The sequence below is a fragment of the Eubalaena glacialis genome, chromosome 8, assembly GCF_028564815.1.
Source record: "Eubalaena glacialis isolate mEubGla1 chromosome 8, mEubGla1.1.hap2.+ XY, whole genome shotgun sequence".
Classification (NCBI taxonomy): domain Eukaryota; kingdom Metazoa; phylum Chordata; class Mammalia; order Artiodactyla; family Balaenidae; genus Eubalaena; species Eubalaena glacialis.
In genome coordinates, this window is record NC_083723.1 from 119,881,546 (window position 1) to 119,899,753 (window position 18,208).

The 18,208-nt window shown below is 36.4% G+C and overlaps 1 protein-coding gene across 2 annotated transcripts in view; it reads left to right on the forward strand.

Annotated features, from left to right (window-relative positions):
- The window catches only part of CNTNAP2 (contactin associated protein 2), a 2,096,032-nt gene that overhangs the window by 266,048 nt on the left and 1,811,776 nt on the right, over positions 1–18,208 (forward strand). The window contains exon 1 of one of the 2 annotated variants that reach the window (XM_061198859.1): positions 129–343. The exons of the other annotated variant lie outside the window; for it this stretch is intronic. The gene's annotated coding sequence lies outside the window, so the exon portion shown is untranslated. Of the gene's footprint in view, positions 1–128; positions 344–18,208 lie in introns of those variants that run through there. 2 annotated transcript variants of the gene reach the window in all.

Consider the following 18,208-nt stretch of genomic DNA (forward strand, 5'->3'; position numbering starts at 1 on the left):
CTGCTTAAAACATTATGTTATAGTTAACAATACCGTACGGTTCACTTTAAACATTTTAAGAGAATAAATCTCATGGTGTTTTTTGCCATGATTAAAAAAAAAAGTTCTTATTAAGGATTCCTGGTGATCAAATCTGGCCCCATGGAGCACAGTCTGGGTACATGATGCAATCTGGCAAATCAGAGACTTCCCTCAAGATTTTTGGAATTGGAAGAAAGAAAGGGAATATAGTTACTATTTGGTGGAAGACACTGATCTACAGAGGAATGCAGAGTTAAGAGAGAAGGCATGTGGAGATGGTCTGGTGGACATTGCAGTTTTCCCTGAAGCCACCTGCAGTAACGTAAGTCAATAAAAATTCTACTTTGATTTCTAACCCAGTTGACTTAGGTTTCTCTCAGGGTACAAATAACAAATAATAAAAACAGCAACACCGCCCCCACCACCAACCATACGTTATGAGACCATAAACTCCACGGGGGCTGAGATCTTGCCTGCTTTGCTCAGCAAAGTTGGTACTCAGTAAAAATTTGAAAATGAATACATGTTATGCAATTATCAATTCCCTTTAAAATTTTTGGTAGACAGAGCCTATAATTACCCTTTTTTTAATATGGGATAAATGAAATAAATTTTTGAGATATTTCAGGGTCCCTGAATTTAAAGAAAAGAATTATATATATATAATATTTCTGTGTAAATTTCTAAAGTTATGCATGGAGAGAGAAAATGATTAAGAAAACAAACAGGTTACAAATAACACACACTTAAGTTAGTGAATCTTTTGAAATTCTGGAAAATCAGATTTTTATGTGTTTGAGATTCAGAATGGGTTGAATAGGTTTCTGAGTGGAATTTATTTGCTTGTTTGTTTAATCAACCTGTTTCTATTTCCCCTACCCCTAAGCCCTCCCTCCCTGGCAACCAGTTTTCCTATTAGTTCAACTTTTTTTTTTTTTTTAGATTCCTCATATAAGAGATATCATGTGGTTTTGTCTTTCTCTGTCTGGTTTATTTCACTTAGCACAGTGCCTTCTAGGTCATCCATTTTGCATATGACAGGATTTCCTTCATTTTTAAGGTGGAATAATATTCCATTATGTATATGTATCACATTTTCTTTATCCACTCATCTGTCAACAGTTGCTTGGTTTGTTTCCATACCTTGGCTATCATGAATAATACTGCTGTGAACATGGGAATGCAGATATCTCTTCGAGGTGATGTTGTTTCCTTTGTATATGTACCTAGAAGTGGGATTGCTGGATCATATGACCTATTTTTAATTTTTTGAGAATCCTCCATACTGTTTTCCATAGTGGCTATACTAGTTTACATCCCCACCTATAGCACAAAAAGGTTTCCTTTTCGCCACATCCTTGCCAGCATTTGTTATTTCTTCCCTTTTTGGTAATAGTCATTCTGACAGGTGTGAGGTGATAGCTTTTTGTGGTTTTGATTTGCACTTCTCTGATGATTAGTGATGTTGAGCACCTTTTCATGTACCTGTTGGCCATTTGCATGTTTGTTCAGGTCCTTTGCCCATTTTTAAATTGGGTTATTTATTTTTTTTGCTGTTACTTTTTAGGAGTTCCTTGTATATTTTGGATATTAATCCCTTACTGGAAATGTTTTTTGCAAACATTTTCTCCCATTCCATAGGTTGCCTTTTCATTGTGCTAATGGTTTCCTTTGCCATGCAGAAGCTTTTTAGTTTGATCTAGTCCCTCTTGTTTATTTTCATCTAAGTGCTTTATATCTGATTATTTCACCAAAACCATTTTACTGTTTAGACCTAAGATATACAAATCACATTTTACACACGCTTGGTAAATGTTTAACTTCACAAAGGCAGAATGAGGCCCAATACAATCTGACTTAAGGAAGAAATCCCCAGATAACCTCCTCTTGTCACTGTGGCAACTAGGGGCACACAGTAGTCAAGAATGAGTGAGTGGCACTGGGAGAGGTTAACTCCCCTAGTGAGGAGCCTTGACTGAACACAGTGACTTACCCACTGGTTCCACTACTGTACCTGGAAATGCGGCATTTGAGAATTCATTCTCAAAAGGTAATTGCTAGAGCCTTTTTAAGATGAACCTAAATAAATAAATCGTACTCCCTGTAACTGAAAATGATGGTCTAATGGTCAAAGCATGGGCCAGAGAGGTTCAGAGCTACATGAATATTTAGTTATGTATTAGAATTAGAAAAATGGTTCCTAATTAAGATATGTTCTAAAGGTTTGTCCGCCTTCCTTTCTTCCCTTTTCTCTCTTTCTTCCTCCCTTCCTCCCTCCCTCTCTCTTTTTTTCTTTCTTCTCTCTTTCTTCCTTCGTTCCTTTCCCCTCCCTCCCTCCCTCCCTCTCTCTCTTTCTTTCTTTCTTTCTCTTTCCCCTTGCTCCCTCCCTCCCTTCCTCCCTCCCTCCTTTCCTCCCTCCCTCCTTTCCTCCCTCCCTCCCTCCCTTCCCTCCTTCCTTCCTTCCTTCCTTCCTTCCTTCCTTCCTTCCGTCTTTCACTCTTTAAACTTCTTGATCCTTCAGAAGTGTACTGTGGTTCCCTTGAGATAGGACTCATCAGGCACTGCTTGCCAAATGCCATTTAAAATCAAAATCCCTCAATTCTATTTATTAACAAAAAGGTTTATTGTAAAGTCCTGCTTATGTTTTAAAAATATACGTACAGATTTAATGGAAAAAAAGAGCAGGTGTTAATCCATTAGACAAATTAATCGTTTAAATAGCATGTGAATTATGTCTCTTCAGAGAATAGTTGAGGATCTATCTCTGAGGATGACACTCTTAATATATTCCTAACTAGGACAGTTACAAAACTGGGTTTTTATTTTCTTCTTCTCTGGTTCACTAAAACAATAAAAATAAGACAAAAACAAAACAAAAACAAAAACCCAGAGGATAAGAAACTAAGATCTTGAGGTATAACAAAGCTGAGATCTGGGAAAGACTGAAATTATGGATGTGCACAATTGAAGCACCCAGTCAAGAGTTGCTGGAAGAAAGCATCCAGGAGGGCAAGGGTGTGTCAGGGTTGGGTTGAAGCACAGTGTCACGTGGTGTCATAGCAGGTGGTGTGTGTCATCCTCATGGGGATTTCATGAGTCAGAATGGCAGAACGTTTTGTATTAGAGTAAGGCGACTGGAAAGCCAGAACAACTGCTGTGATTGTTCTGGGTGAGCATCCTAAGGTCTGAAGGATGGTGGCGTGTATATACATAGGATATGGAGAACTGTACAGGTTATAGTGGTTTATAACTTCCAGGTCAAAGGATGTTCTAAACATTCTTAAAATTCTGGTGTATGTTCTTCAACTCATCACCTAGGTCACAGGTTTGAAAAAGTGGCTTATTTTTGTAGATTACTTTCTAACTAAAAACACTGATAGATGATGGGATGGTAGTTTTGATCTATTGTAGGCCTCTGTTGGGTGCCAAAGGAGGGCCTTGGGTACCTAGTCAGAGAGGACATCAGCAGTGTGAAGAGGATGTAGAAAGTGATGGACCCAGAATAAAGTTTGTAAATTTCTAATATTGCCTATGGTTTTCATTATAACAATATCAGGAAAAATGAACAATTTTGGGTTTTTTATTTTTTAGTAATACTAAAAAAAGTTGATACTAATATCTGATTTCAAGTGATTTGGTGTCTTGTGGAAAAAGTGTAATCAGTTAAATGTGGTGAAATAATAAAAGATGTAGAGATAAGCATAGTGATAAAAATCATGAAATGATTTCACCTCTGGGGTTCTGTTGGTATAGTGTGTTCTCCACATTGAACAATCAGGCATCCGTGTAACAACTCAAACATAAGTATATCAAGACTTGACACATTTAATCCACTCTGTTCTAGTATATTGTGGTTTATGTTGTGAGTTATAATTTTGTGAAATTATTCTGAAGTGTTGTGGCTATAAGGCAACTTTGAGGAGACAATTGCAGAAAATGAGCTCAGTTGGTACAGCAAGTCCATAAAGGCAACCTCCTCCAGGAAGCTTCTGGAATAGTCATGGACGTGGGTACTTCTTTGACCTCATAATCATTTACTACCTGCTCTTCTAGAAGCTCAGAAACATGTGACTTCCTTGAACAAGAGCTCTATTAAACCACTCAGGCAGTTTTCTTGTGATTTATTTAAAGACATGAAATGTGTTGAGAGTTCTGTAGACTGTCAATAATAGTCATGTATTTTGGAATTTCAGAATAAAGTATATAAATAATCCCAAACTGGAAAACGCTCACCTAGGGTAACATGGGCACTGAACGTTAAATAATATATACAGAAAAGGTCTTGCAAATCTTCTACAAAAGATGAGAAAACATTGGAGTATTAATTTATTCAAGCAAAATTAACCATTAAAATAAGTAGTCCATTTCTCTCTATAGAGACTATCGGTTGACAGAATACATTTATAAAAATAGCACTTCTTCCTTCTCTAGTCAAGGGTTGTTTACTAAAGGAAACTAGTTGCAAAAATTTGTGCACAAAAACCCAGCATTTACGTTCTTCAAAAACAATGAGAACTATCACAGTGATCTCTTTAAATTAACTACACACAGTAATTTGAAAATTTGGATATCTCCTTGATGGTGAACAGTCAATAGAGTCAATGGAAGAGAGAGTCCTTGCAACCACATTGGCCTGGATTCAAATTCACACCCAAGTGAACATGCCACCATTGGCCAGTTTAGTTTCTGAACCCAGCTTCCTCATCCATCAGTAGAGAGGCAAAAACGATTAATATACGGTTATCTCATTTAATCTTTGCAACAATTCTAAAAGCTAGACCATTGTGTTTATTTTTAAATTTTTTAACCAATTTTTGTTATATTTTACATTCTGTTTTATCACTTATCATAAGTAAATTACAGGCACACCTCAGACACATTGGCAGGTTTGGTCCCAGACCACCTCGATAAAGCGAATATTTCAATAAAGTGAGTCACACAAATTTTTTGCTTTCCAAGTACGTATGAAAGTTATGTTTATACTATATTGTAGTCTGTTAAATGTGCAATAGCATTATGTCTAAAATAAATGTACATGCCTTAATTAGAAAATATTTTATTGCTCAAAAATGATAACCATCCTCTGAGCCTTCAGTGAATCATAATCTTTTTGCAACAGTAACATCAAAGATCACTGATCATAGATCACCATAATCTAGTAATGATGAAAAAGTTTAAAATATTGTGAGAATTACCAAAATGTGACACAGAGACACAAAGTGAGCAAAAGCTGTTGGAAAAAATGGCGCCAATAGACTTGCTTGACTCAAAGTTGCCACAAACCATCAATTTATAAAAAATGCAGTATCTGTGAAGTACAATAAAATGAGGCATGCCTGTATCTTGCACATCACAACTCTATTTGGGGACGTTAAATAAATTTCATGAAGTAATTTAAAAGGCTATTTGAGTTTTAAGCCAATTTTTGATTTTTCTCCATAAAATATATACAATACTAAAAAATCTGAAAAATTCAGTTGTTTTGAGAAGCAAATGCAATTGTCTTATTATTTATGATTGAAAAACAATTGCTTAAAACAAGTTACTTGAAATCACTTAAAAACAAACTTGAAAACAACTTTTTTCATAGAATTTTAGTAGCAACTAAGTAATTTAGTTTTAAAAATACATTAGACATATTTAATAGTTGGCAGCATAATCCATATATCACAGGATAAACACTTGATTAAATTATTCAAGAAGTAAAATAGAAAATATCCTACTAATCAGACTTTTCAGACATCTTGTCTTTTAAATATCAGAAATGTCAATGGACATATACAATACCTATCACAAAAACTGAGTCATGAATAGAACATTCAAGTGTTAGATTTATTAGTTTTCTTGATTTTCTCTCCTTCCCGTAAGTAATTAATATTCTGCCTTATTCGAAATTTATCACTGCATCTTTCTCCTAAAAGGCTTTCTGACCTGCCACTAAGGCATCTCATTCCTAGTTCAAGCCATAAAATCTTCTTCTTTAAGAACCACTGTTAGGCGGTTACCTGGATCTGGGTGAAAGAGCAGAGATAGTAATGGACCAAGACTTGACACTTAACCTTCCAAGGTCTCAGTAATATCAAAAGAGGGCAAGAGCCTGGATGAGATGACTTTCCATGTCCTTCTAACTCTGTCTCTCTCTGAAGAGCCTGTGTGTCTCCCAAGGCCTCTGTAATGACTAATTAGTGGTCCTGTAAATGAGAAAGTTGGAGCTGGAAGGGACCTAAGAATCAAAGTAATTATCTGTTTTCAGGAGAAGTGTTCATTCCTACTGCCCTTGCTTTTCTCTTTCACCTACTCCCTGGACTTTTGCATATTCTCTTCATGCTAAATATTCAGGGTGATTTTGATGTCATCGCAAATGCCGTTCTCTAAGGAAGGGGACACCACTGCCAGTGGCCCCAGTCCTTCTAGCTGCCTGTTCTTGTGAATAATCTTTTATTGGGACACAGCCACACCCATTTGCCTTTTGTTGCCTCTGGCTGCTTTCATGCTCCAAAGACAGTTGAGTAGTTGTGACAGAGAGTTTACAGACCACAAAGCCCCAAATATTTACTGTCTGGCTATTTCCAGAAAGAGTTTGCTGACCTCTGCCCTAGAGGATTACATGCAAACCCCATGAATCTCTAAGTGGATGTGATTGGAACTCCAGTGAGCCCTTTAAATTATCTGTAAGATATTAATTTTTGCCAAAATAGTTATAGTAGTTCCAATCATACTGTGCCCAGATTCACAACTTTTCCCATTAATAAAAGTGATAAATAATCCCATAGAGAGGGTGGTTTGGTATAAAATTGGCTTTAAGTAGATTGACCTGTCATTTTGTAAAGTTATTTTGAACACCCCCAAAATTGTTATTTTGAATTTTTTTAGCGGGGGGCGGGCATTGCGGGCAAAGCAGCCACCTTCCACCTGGAGCCTTGCGGGTCGGTTCAGGCTGTCTAGGAGCCCAGACCCCGACACCAGGATGGGAGTCTTAAAGTCACTGTTCTTTTCACAGCTGCAGGCTTCTTATTTGTAAATCAGAGAAAACGCTGGTGCACTACCGGCCTGGAAAGGTGTTCCAATGCAATAAAGATTAGGTTTGGGCAAGTGCTTTGTTATTTTTCTATCAATTCGGGGCTAAAGACTAGGGGAAGAGTGTCAGGAAGAGATACTCCTTGTTTGATTGAATTCAGTCAAATCAGGACAGGGAATCCAGACAAGGCTTAGACTAGATTTCTTCAGGGCACATATGCGACTGCCTTTCCTCTGTGAATAATGCCCACTCCAGCCATGTGTTCCTTCCACCATTTGTGAGATTTATGTCACATTCTTCCCTCCAAAGTGCTGAAGACATGTGGTAGAGAAGTCTAAAGTTACTGTGGCAATTTCTTTTAGTTGCATATTAAAACAGCGATGCCTTATCTGTGAGGCGGAGCTCTAAGTCCCTGTGATGTCTTGCTTTGAATTAATTCATTAGTTATAGCCAGCTGACAGAAGTAGAATGTGCTAGTTCATAAAGCCGATGAATTTTCTGTAGCTCCTCAAATATAACTGTGAAATCTTAAAGCTGAAGATGAAGGATTTCAGTTTAGTCATAGAGGAAACCTAAGGTCCTGGGATGAATGCCTTACTTTCATCTATGCCTCATGGAAATAGGTACATTTTCTATCTCTAGTCAGAGAGACTAGCTTTTAGATCCTGACCCATGGGAAAAGGAGACCTCTCAGCTTAGATCGGCCACAGAACACAGCTGGTTGTTGACTAATCAGGTTATTACAGTTGCACAGGCTGGGTTGTAGACCAAAAGCAAAAACCAAAAAAAGCAATTTTCATTGAAGTAATGAAAAAAGCAGCAAAATATAGCCATATGATGGTAAAGGAATGGGTCTTTTCTAGTGTATAGAATGAAAAAGGCCCTCAGATGGGTTATTATTCCTTCTTAACTAATGCATGAGAAAGACTCAGGTATGAAAATAATCAAAAGTTACTATGCGGTGTTATGAAAAGAGAGGATCTGAGCTCATGTAGGGACAGTTGTTGAATGCTATTTGGAATCACCGTACCCCCTTCATCAGGTTGTGTTTTCTACTTGGAATTTGGTGTGGAGTTATTCTTGTGCATTTCCCAAACTCCCGAAAGAGAAATAAAGAGAGAAATTTCAGTCGTTCTAAGCAAAATAAAATAAGAAGCTGAGTAAAGACTCATTACACATTGTTGGAAGCAGGTTCTTTTCTCTTTGTGGGGAAAGAACACTGTAAACAAAGCTCTAGATCAGCTGTGAAGGCTGAAAATATCTTCAATCTTGTAAGAATTTCACAGCCTCTTCTTTGGGTGAACTCATCTCTTCACATTTTAACGTTTTCGGTTGTTCTTCTCTTACCCTTTCTGCATAGCCATTGCATAAGAGATTTAAGTTACTCCGATGAATTACACTCAGACTTTTCCCTTAGGGAAAACTTTCAACATAAGCCTTGTAAAAGGAAAACGTTTACCGATCCTTCTTTCCTTGTTTTTGGAGATTATGAGACCATTTTTTTTGTGAAGCTATGTTGGCCCCTGTCAGCCTCAGTGAAGCGTTAATGACCTCAAAGACCAGCTATCCTGCCGCCTCTAGAGTTTGTCAAGTTGTTTGGATACACAAAACTCACAAAGCTTAGTTGTTTTTTTTGGACAAAAGCCAGGCACATCAACTATATTAACTGCCAAACTTGCCAGCCTTTATGTTTCTGTAAATGTAATGTTTGCAGCACAAGGGCCAACTGTATACGTATCTATGTGTACATACATATATGTACAATAATATAAATTCTTAGGGGTTATCAGCTAGGTATGAAGCAGTGTTCTAAGTGTTTAAGAATTTGAAGAAGAGGGTGGGGTGCTTTCTGCTATCTCGCTGCTCAAATCTGGATCACAGAACTGTTTTGTCTAGCCCACATAGTATTGTTAGAAATAGTTGTATGTCTGCTTCTAAACACTGATAAACTTTTCGTGAGTATCTCTTACCAAATGCAAGTTTCTGTGCCCGAGACACAGTGAGGCCAAACGATACCCAAACGTTGGCGTTTGGAGCAGAGAAAGGTTTATCGAAGGGAGAACGGGTGGTTCATACCCCCCCCACCCCCCGCCCAATCCTAAACTCCCCAAGGGTTTTGGCAAAACATTTTTAAAGGCAAGTTGAGGAAGGGGCGTGGTTGGTTGTTGCAGACTGCTTGGCGTGGGAATCCTTTGTTCTTGCAGCTGTCCACGTAGGCCAGGGCACAAAGTTCCTGTAAACCTCCAACAAGACAAATGTTATTCTCTGTTCTGCAACTTTTCATCTCTCTCTATGAATGGAAAAGTGTTATACTCTTAAAGGTCAGAACTTTGAGAAGGGGTTATCCTGTATATTTCAGGCTATACGCAATATTCTTAACTCAAAGGAAAATACAAAAGTTAAAGAAACAGAGCAAATACAGAGTCAGATTGTTCTTCTCTATTACATATCCAGAGACTGTGACTCCTCTTGAGAAGTCTGAGGCTCTGGCAGGTCTGGACCTGCATTCCCCCACACCATTAACTGGAAGGTGACCATCCAGGCATCTGCCCGTTGTCTTACCCCTGAGCTTCACTCACTGATGTCCTGTCCTTGCCCTGTTGATGTTGGAGCTACCACCCCCCTAGATCAATAAGGAGTGGCTGGAGGGGGATTGGAAAGAGTGGGATGGGGGAGAGTTTTGAGGGTTTTAGGCAAAAGGGCTGGCTTTGGAAATAGATGGGCTCTGGGATGCAGCCACAAGAAGAATGGGGAGAGCACTCTTCAGCACCTGGGAACAGGACAGCAGGCTGCGGGTGTGGGAGAGGCTTGTAGGAGAGATGCTTTTAAAAGCCTTCATCCTGAGGAATGTCAGGGATGTGTGGAAGAAAATATCCTTTCCAGCTTTTCTAGAACAGAGTAGTAGAGGTTTTCCATCCCACTTTTTTACATAAGTAAAATTTGCAATAAAAGAAAATAAATGTCATTTCTTTTGAAGGAGTAGGGTGGAAGAAAAGGAGCATTATACGGAAATAGTGGAGAGTACTCTGTAATGACTACTACTTGCCCAAGTAACTTAGGAGTCCCTTGGCAGCAAAGGGTAGAACGCGGTCTGGTTAGATTGCAAGTGTTGTGTGCCCAGCGAAGCATGTTAGTTTGTAACAGGGCTTCAAGTGAAAAAAATCGCAGTTGACAGCTTCAGTTCATAAGGAGCAAAGCACCAGGATCCACGAAGAAATTAACCGCCCGGGTGAGCACTCAGCTTCACAAAAAAATGAGCGCTTCACTGAAGGAAGAGTGGTAGATTTTCAAATTAATTCTTTTTTGTGTTCCTCTGGTATTTCCAACTTTAAATGTACTCATTTCCAGTATGTTGTTTTCTTACAATAATAGGAATCAGTTTAAGCACATTGCATTTTTACTTCAAAATAATTGGCTAGGTACACTTTAAGTAAAATTTCTTTATTTGCACTTACAGAAATATTACAGCTAATAAAATGAAACTCTAATGGTTTTTATTGCCAAAAGAAGAATTAAATGTAATGTTTAATGAACTCTTTGAAAACTGTAGCTGTTACCTTAATGCAACTCTTTCTGACTTCCATTAAATGTATCTGCTGTATTTGACCCACAGGGTTTAATGTCCCTGTAATTGAGATACTTCCCCTTTAAAATTGTAGGAACATCTCTTACATTTTATTTTCCTTATAAGTTTAGAAAACCATGTAAAAATATTTTTGCCACTAAAGACTTCACTTATTTCTCATTTTAGTACCCTTTCTTCATATTTTAGTAAAAAAGAAAAGCTGCAAATGATATTTATATATCTAGAATTTAGGAAAATTCTCTAAAACTATGGAACTAAATTGTTCTTGTTTGTTAAGAAGTCAATATAAATTGTATTCCAGGTGACAATAATGACTATCCATTTACCTCAATAAATAATTTCACAATTTCAAGTTTCTTCTTATCAAATTCTATTTTAGAGAATAGATTTTTTTGTGTGATATTCTATAAAATTAAAGGACTTCTATTCAAAGTCATGTCAAAAAATATTTTAGTTACAAAGTAACACTGAAAGAATATCCATTGTATTATTTATATTTATATTTATTACTGTTTGAAAAGTTGATAATTTCATATCTTCTCATATATAAGATTTCACCTGCCATTTATTTTATGTAAATGAAATTACATCTAAAATGATAATTTAGATAAATCTATATTATTGCATTTTGAACACCATAACTTAAAATATACAATATACATATTATATACATATACTTTATTTCTAAATTAACTTAGGGATTTCTATGTAGCTTATTATCTGAAACAAAACAAAACAGAACAAAACAAAAAAACCAAGAAAGAAAAAGCCAACGCCTCTGTAGCCGTTCAACTTATAACCGTACAATTAGTATAAGGGGATAAAACTTCGTGAAACTTTGTGTTTACTGTCTTATGGCTAGTTGTGTCTCTGTTTATCCGAGTTCCTTTTATTCAGAAATGACTATCTTTCTACTGTATTTCAAATACCACCTACTTTAAGTTCTGATCATATTTGATCCACCACTTATATTTTTGAAATGAAGATAAGGATGAATCAATTGTTTTCATCTCTTTAAAATACATAGCATCCCCTGGTAACCATAAGATTGTTTTCTACATCTGTGACTCTATTTCTGTTTTGTAAATAAGTTCATTTGTACCATTTTTTGAGATTCCACATACAAGCAATAACATATGATATTTGTCTTTGGGGGGAGGGATAAACTGGGAGATTGGGATTGACATATACACACTACTATATATAAAATAGATAACTAATAAGGACCTACTGTATAGCAAAGGGAACTCTACTCAATACTCTGTAATGGCCTATATGGGAGAAGAATCTAAAAAAGAGTGGATATATGCGTATGTATAACTGATTCATTTGCTGTACAGCAGAAACTAACACAACACTGTAAATCAACCATACCCCAATAAAAATTTTAAAAAATAATAAAATACATAGCATTTATGGACTAAAAACTGATACACTAAATTGCAACTCAGAATCCCCCAAGCAAGAAAATTCTTTCCTAAATATTATGTGACATTCTATCCCCTGATTTTAGAAAAACTAAGTGAGGATAAATTGGATTCTATCCAAAAATACTATGCATTGGACTCACTCTCACATGTATACAATAGGTTGACAATTGATGAGAATTAGGGGACAGCAGAAGAGAATTCTTAACTATATCTGCTTATATTTAACCACCCTAAGGCACTTTAAATCTCGCCCATCCTTTATTCTAGTAAAACTGTCAGGGAACCAAAAGATATATCTGTGTAAAGAACTCTGTGTCAAAAAGTAAAGCTACTTGGAGACGCTTATGGGACCTTATGTCAGTTTTCTACTTGAATTATAGTTATTTCACTAGTTATCGTTTTCACATCCATTGTGACTAAAAAGTAAGATGTAGCAGCAATCATTTTGCAATGCCATTTGTAAACTAAATTTATGTTACAGATTTGCATGCTAAGTGCCTCTCTGCTAAGAGGAGCTCTCAAAAACAGCAAGTTTATGCTACCCTTTGTGATTAAGGCAGAATTCTAAAGCAGACCCAAGTTAAACATGAAGACAACTTTAAATCTTTGTCTGAAGTCAAATATGTATTCTTTACCATTGGAGTTATCTGAGTTCTCTTTTTCTGTTTGTTTGGGTTTTTTTTTTTTTTTTGGAAGCTATTAGCAACATAAACTAAGATCATTTATTCATACATCTTTATTAGAGTATAATTGCTTCACAATGCTGTGTTAGTTTCTGTTGTACAACAAAGACAATCAGCCATATGAATACATATATCCCCATATCCCCTCCCTCTTGAGTCTCCCTCCCACTCTCCCTATCCCACCCCTCTAGGTCGTCACAAAGCACCGAGATCTCCCTGTGCTATGCTGCTGCTTCCCACTAGCTATCTGTTTTACATTTGGTAGTGTAGATATGTCCATGCTCCTCTCACTTCGTTCAAGCTTCCCCTCCCCCACCCCGTGTCCTCAAGTCCATTCTCTGTGTCTGCATCTTTATTCCTGCCCTGCCACTAGGTTCATAAGTACCATTTTTTTTTAGATTCCATATATATGCGTTAGCAAACGGTATTTGTTTTTCTCTTTCTGACTTACTTCACTCTGTTTGACAGACTCTAGGTCCATCCACCTCACCACAAATAACTCAATTTTGTTTCTTTTTATGGCTGAGTAATATTCCCTTGTATACATGTGCCACAACTTCTTTATCCATTCATCTGTCCATGGACACTTAGGTTGCCTCCATGTCCTGGCTATTGTAAATAGAGCTGCAATGAACATTGTGGTACATGACTCTTTTTGAATTATGGTTTTCTCAGGGTATATGCCCAGTAGTGGGATTGCTGGGTCATATGGTAGTTCTATTTTTAGTTTTTAAAGGAACTTCCATACTGTTTTCCATAATGGCTGTATCAATTTACATTCCCACCAACACGGCAGGAGGGTTCCCTTTTCACCACACCCTCTCCAGCATTTATTGTTTCTAGATTTTTTGATAATATCCATTCTGACTGGTGTGAGGTGATACCTCATTGTAGTTTTGATTTGCATTTCTCTAATGATCAGTGATGTTCAACATCTTTTCCTGTGCCTCTTGCCCATCTGTATGTCTTCTTTGGTGAAATGTCTATTTAGGTGTTCTGCCCATTTTTTAATTGGGTTGTTTGTTTTTTTGATATTGAGCTCCATGAGCTGTTTGTATATTTTGGAGGTTAATCCTTTGTCAGTTGCTTCATTTGCAACTATTTTCTCCCATTCTGAGGGTTGTCTTTTCATGTTGTTTATGGTTTCTTTTACTGTGCAAAAGCTTTTAAGTTTCATTAGGTCCCATTTGTTTATTTTTGTTTTTATTTTCATTAAAAGATCTCCCTGTGGTTTATGTCAAAGAGTGTTTTTCCTATGCTTTCCTTTAAGAATTTTATAGTGTCTGGTCTTACATTTAGGTCTTTACTCCTTCTGGAGCTTATTTTTGTGTATGGTGATAGGTAGTGTTCTAATTTCATTCTTTTACATGTAGCTGTCCAGTGTTCCCAGTGTCACTTATTGAAGAGGCTGTCTTTTCTCCATTGTATGTTCTTGCTTCCTCTGTCATAAATTAGGTGACCATATGTGTGTGGGTTACTCTCTGGGCTTTCTATCCTGTACCATTTATCTATTTTTCTGTTTTTGTGCCAGTACCACACTGTCTTGATTTCTGTAGCTTTGTAGTATAGTTTGGAGTCAGGGAGCCTGATTCCTCCAGCTCCGTTTTTCTTTCTCAAGATTGCTTTGGCTATTCGGGGTCTTTTATGTTTCCATACAAATTGTAAAATTTTTTGTCCTAATTCTGTGAAGAATGCCATTGGTAGTTTGATAGGGATTGCATTGAATCTATAGATTGCTTTGGGTAGTATAGTCATTTTCACAATATTGATTCTTCCAACCCAAGAACATGTTATATTTCTCCATATGTTTATGTCATCTTTGATTTCTTTCATCAGTGTTTTATAGTTTTCTGAGTACAGGTCTTTCACCTCCTTAGGTAGGTTTATTCCTAGGTATTTTATTCTTTTTGTTGTGATGGTAAATGAGATTGTTTCCTTAATTTCTCTTTCTGATTTTTCGTTGTTAGTGTATAGGAATGCCAGAGATTTCTGTGCATTAACTTTGTATCCTGCAACCTTACCAAATTCATTGATTAGTTCTAACAGTTTTCTGGTGGCATCTTTAGGATTTTCTACATATAGTATCATGTCATCTGCAAACAGTGACAGTTTTACTTTTTCTTTTCCAATTTGTATTCCTTTCATTTATTTTTCTTCTCTGGTTGCCGTGGCTAGGACTTCCAAAACTATGTTGAATAAGAGTAGCGAGAGTGGACATCCGTGTCTTGTTCCTGATCTTAGTGGAAATGCTTTCAGTTTTTCACCATTGAGTATGATGTTTGCTGTGGGTTTGTCATATATGGCATTTATTATGTTGAGGTAGGTTCCCTCTATGCCCATTTTCTGGAGAGTTTTTATCATAAATCGGTGTTGAATTTTGTCAAAAGCTTTTTCTGCATCTACTAAGATGATCATATGTTTTTTTAAATTAATTAATTAATTTTTTAAACAACTTTATTGGAGTATAATTGCTTTACAATGTTGCATTAGTTTCTGCTGTATAACAAGGTGAATCAGCTATATGTATACGTATATCCCCTTATCCCCTCCCTCTTGAGCCTCCCTCTCACCCTCCCTATCCCACCCTTCTAGGTGGTCACAAAGCACAGAGCTGATCTCCTTGTGCTATGCACCTGCTTCCCACTAGCTATCTATTTTACATTTGGTAGTGTATATATGTCAATGCTACTCTCTCACTTTTTCTTATATGGTTTTTATTCCTTAATTTGTTAATATGGTGTATCACATTGATTAATTTGCATTTATTGAAGAATCCTTGCATTCCTGGGATAAACCCTACTTGATCATGGTGTATGTCACTTTTAATATGTTTTTGGATTCTGTTTGCTAGTACTTTGTTCAGGATTTCTGCATCTATGTTCATCAGTGATATTGGTCTATAATTTTCTTTTTTCATGATATCTTTTTCTGGTTTTGGTATCAGGGTGATGGTGGCTTCATAGAATGAATTTGGGAGTGTTCCTCCCTCTGCAGTGTTTTACAAGAGTTTGAGAAAGATTGGTGTTAGCTCTTTTCTAAATGTTTGATAGAATTTGCCTGTGAAGCCATCTGGTCCTGGACTTCTGTTTGTTGGAAGATTTTTAATTACAGTTTCAATTTCATTACTTGTGATAGGTCTGTTTGTATTTTCTAATTCTTCCTGGTTCAGTCTTGGAAAATTGTACCTTTCCAGGAATTTGTCCATTTCTTCATGGTTGTCCATTTTATTAGCATATAGTTGTTTGTAGTAGGCTCTTATAATCCTCTGTATTTCTGTGGTGTCAGTTGTGATTTCTCCTTTTTCATTTCTATATTATTGATTTGCATCCTCTCTCTTTTTTTCTTTATAAGTCTGGCTAAGGTTTTATCAATTTTGTTTATCTTCTCAAAGAACCAAGTTTTAGTTTTACTGATCTTTGCTATTGTTTTCTTTGTTTCTATTTCATTAATTTCTGCTCTGATTTTATGATATCTTTCCTTCTTTGTTCTTCTTTCTCTAGTTGCTTTAGGCGTGGGATTAGATTGTTTATTTGAGATTTTTCTTGTTTCTTGAGGTGAGATTGAATTGCTATAAACATCCCCCTCAGAACTGCTTTTGCTGCATCCCATAGGTTTTGGGTCATCATGTTTTCATTGTCATTTGTTTCTATGTATTTTTTAATTTCTTCTTTGATTTCTTCAGTGATCTCTTGGTTATTTAGTAGCACACTGTTTAGCTTCCATGTATTTGTGTTTTTTTCAGATTTTTTCCTGTAATTGATTTCCAATCTCATAGCATTGTGGTCAGAAAAGATGATTGATATGATTTCAGTTTTCTTAAATTTTCCAAGGCTTGATTTGTGACCCAAGATATGAATTGTCTTGGAGAATGTTCCATGAACACTTGAGAAGAAAGTGTAATCTGCTATTTTTGGATGGAATGTATTATAAATATCAATTAAGTCCATCTTGTTTAATGTGTCCTTTAAAGCTTGTGTTTCCTTTTTTATTTTCATATTGGTTGATCTGTCCATTGGTGAAAGTGGGATGTTAAAGTCTCCTACTATTATTGTGTTACTGTCATTTCCCCTTTTATGGCTGTTAGCATTTGCCTTATGTATTGAGGTGCTCCTATGTTGGGTACATAAATATTTACAATTGTTATATCTTCTTCTTGGATTGATCCCTTGATCATTATGTGGTGTCCTTCTTTGTCTCTTGTGATAGTCTTTATTTTAAAGTCTATTTTGTCTGATATGAGAATTGCTACTCCAGCTTTCTTTCGATTTCCATTTGCATGGAATGTCTTTTTCCATCCCCTCCCTTTCAGTCTGTCTGTTTCCCTAGGTCTGAAGTGGGTCTCTTATAGACAGCGTATATATGGGTCTTGTTTTTGTATCCATTCAGCCAGTCTGTGTCTTTTGGTTGGGGGATTTAATCCATTTACATTCAAGGTTATTTTTGATATGTATGTTCCTATTACCATTTTCTTAATTGTTTTGGGTTTGTTTTTGTGGGTCTTTTTCTCCTCTTGTGTTTCCTGCCTGGCGAAGTTACTTTAGCATTTGTTTTAAAGCTGGTTTGGTGGTACTGAATTCTCTTAGCTTTTGCTTATCTGAAAAGCTTTTGTTTTCTCCATGGAATCTGAATGAGATCCTTGCTGGGTAGAGTAATCTTGGTTGTAGGTTTTTCTCTTTCATCACTTTAAGTATATATTCTGCCACTCCCTTCTGGCCTGCAGAGTTTCTGCTGAAAAATCAACTGATAACCTTATGGGGATTCCTTTGTATGTTATTTTTTGTTTTTCCCTTGCTGCTTTTAATATTTTTCCTTGAATTTAGTTTTTGTTAGTTTGATTAATGTATGCTTTGGTCTCTTTTTCCGAGGGTTTATCCTGTATGGGACTCTGCGTGTCCTGGACTTGGGTGACTATTTCCTTTCCCATGTTAAGGAAGTTTTCCATTATAATCTCTTCAAATATTTTCTCAGACCATTTCTTTTTCTCTTCTTCTTCTGGGACCCCTATATTTCAAATGTTGGTGTATTTAGTATTGTCCCAGAGGTCTCTGAGATGGTCTTCAATTCTTTTCATTCTTTTTTCTTTATTCTGCTCGTCGGCAGTTATTTCCACCACTCTGTTTTCCAGCTCACTTATTCGTTCTTCTGCCTCAGTTATTCTGTTACTGATTCCTTCTGGTGTGTTTTTGTTTCATTTATTGTTTCTTTGTTCTTTAGTTCCTCTAGACCTTTGTTAAACATTTCTTGTATTTCCTCAATCCGTGCTTCCATTCTATTTCCAAGATTCTGGATCATCTTTACTATCATTACTCTGAATTCTTTTTCAGGTAGAATGCCTATTTCCTCTTCATTTATTTGGTCTTGTAGGTCTTTACCGTGCTCCTTCATCTGTGACATATTTTTTTGCCCTCTCATTTTTTTTTTTTTTTTGATGGGTGGGATTGTGTTCCTGTCTTACTGGTTGTTTGGCCTG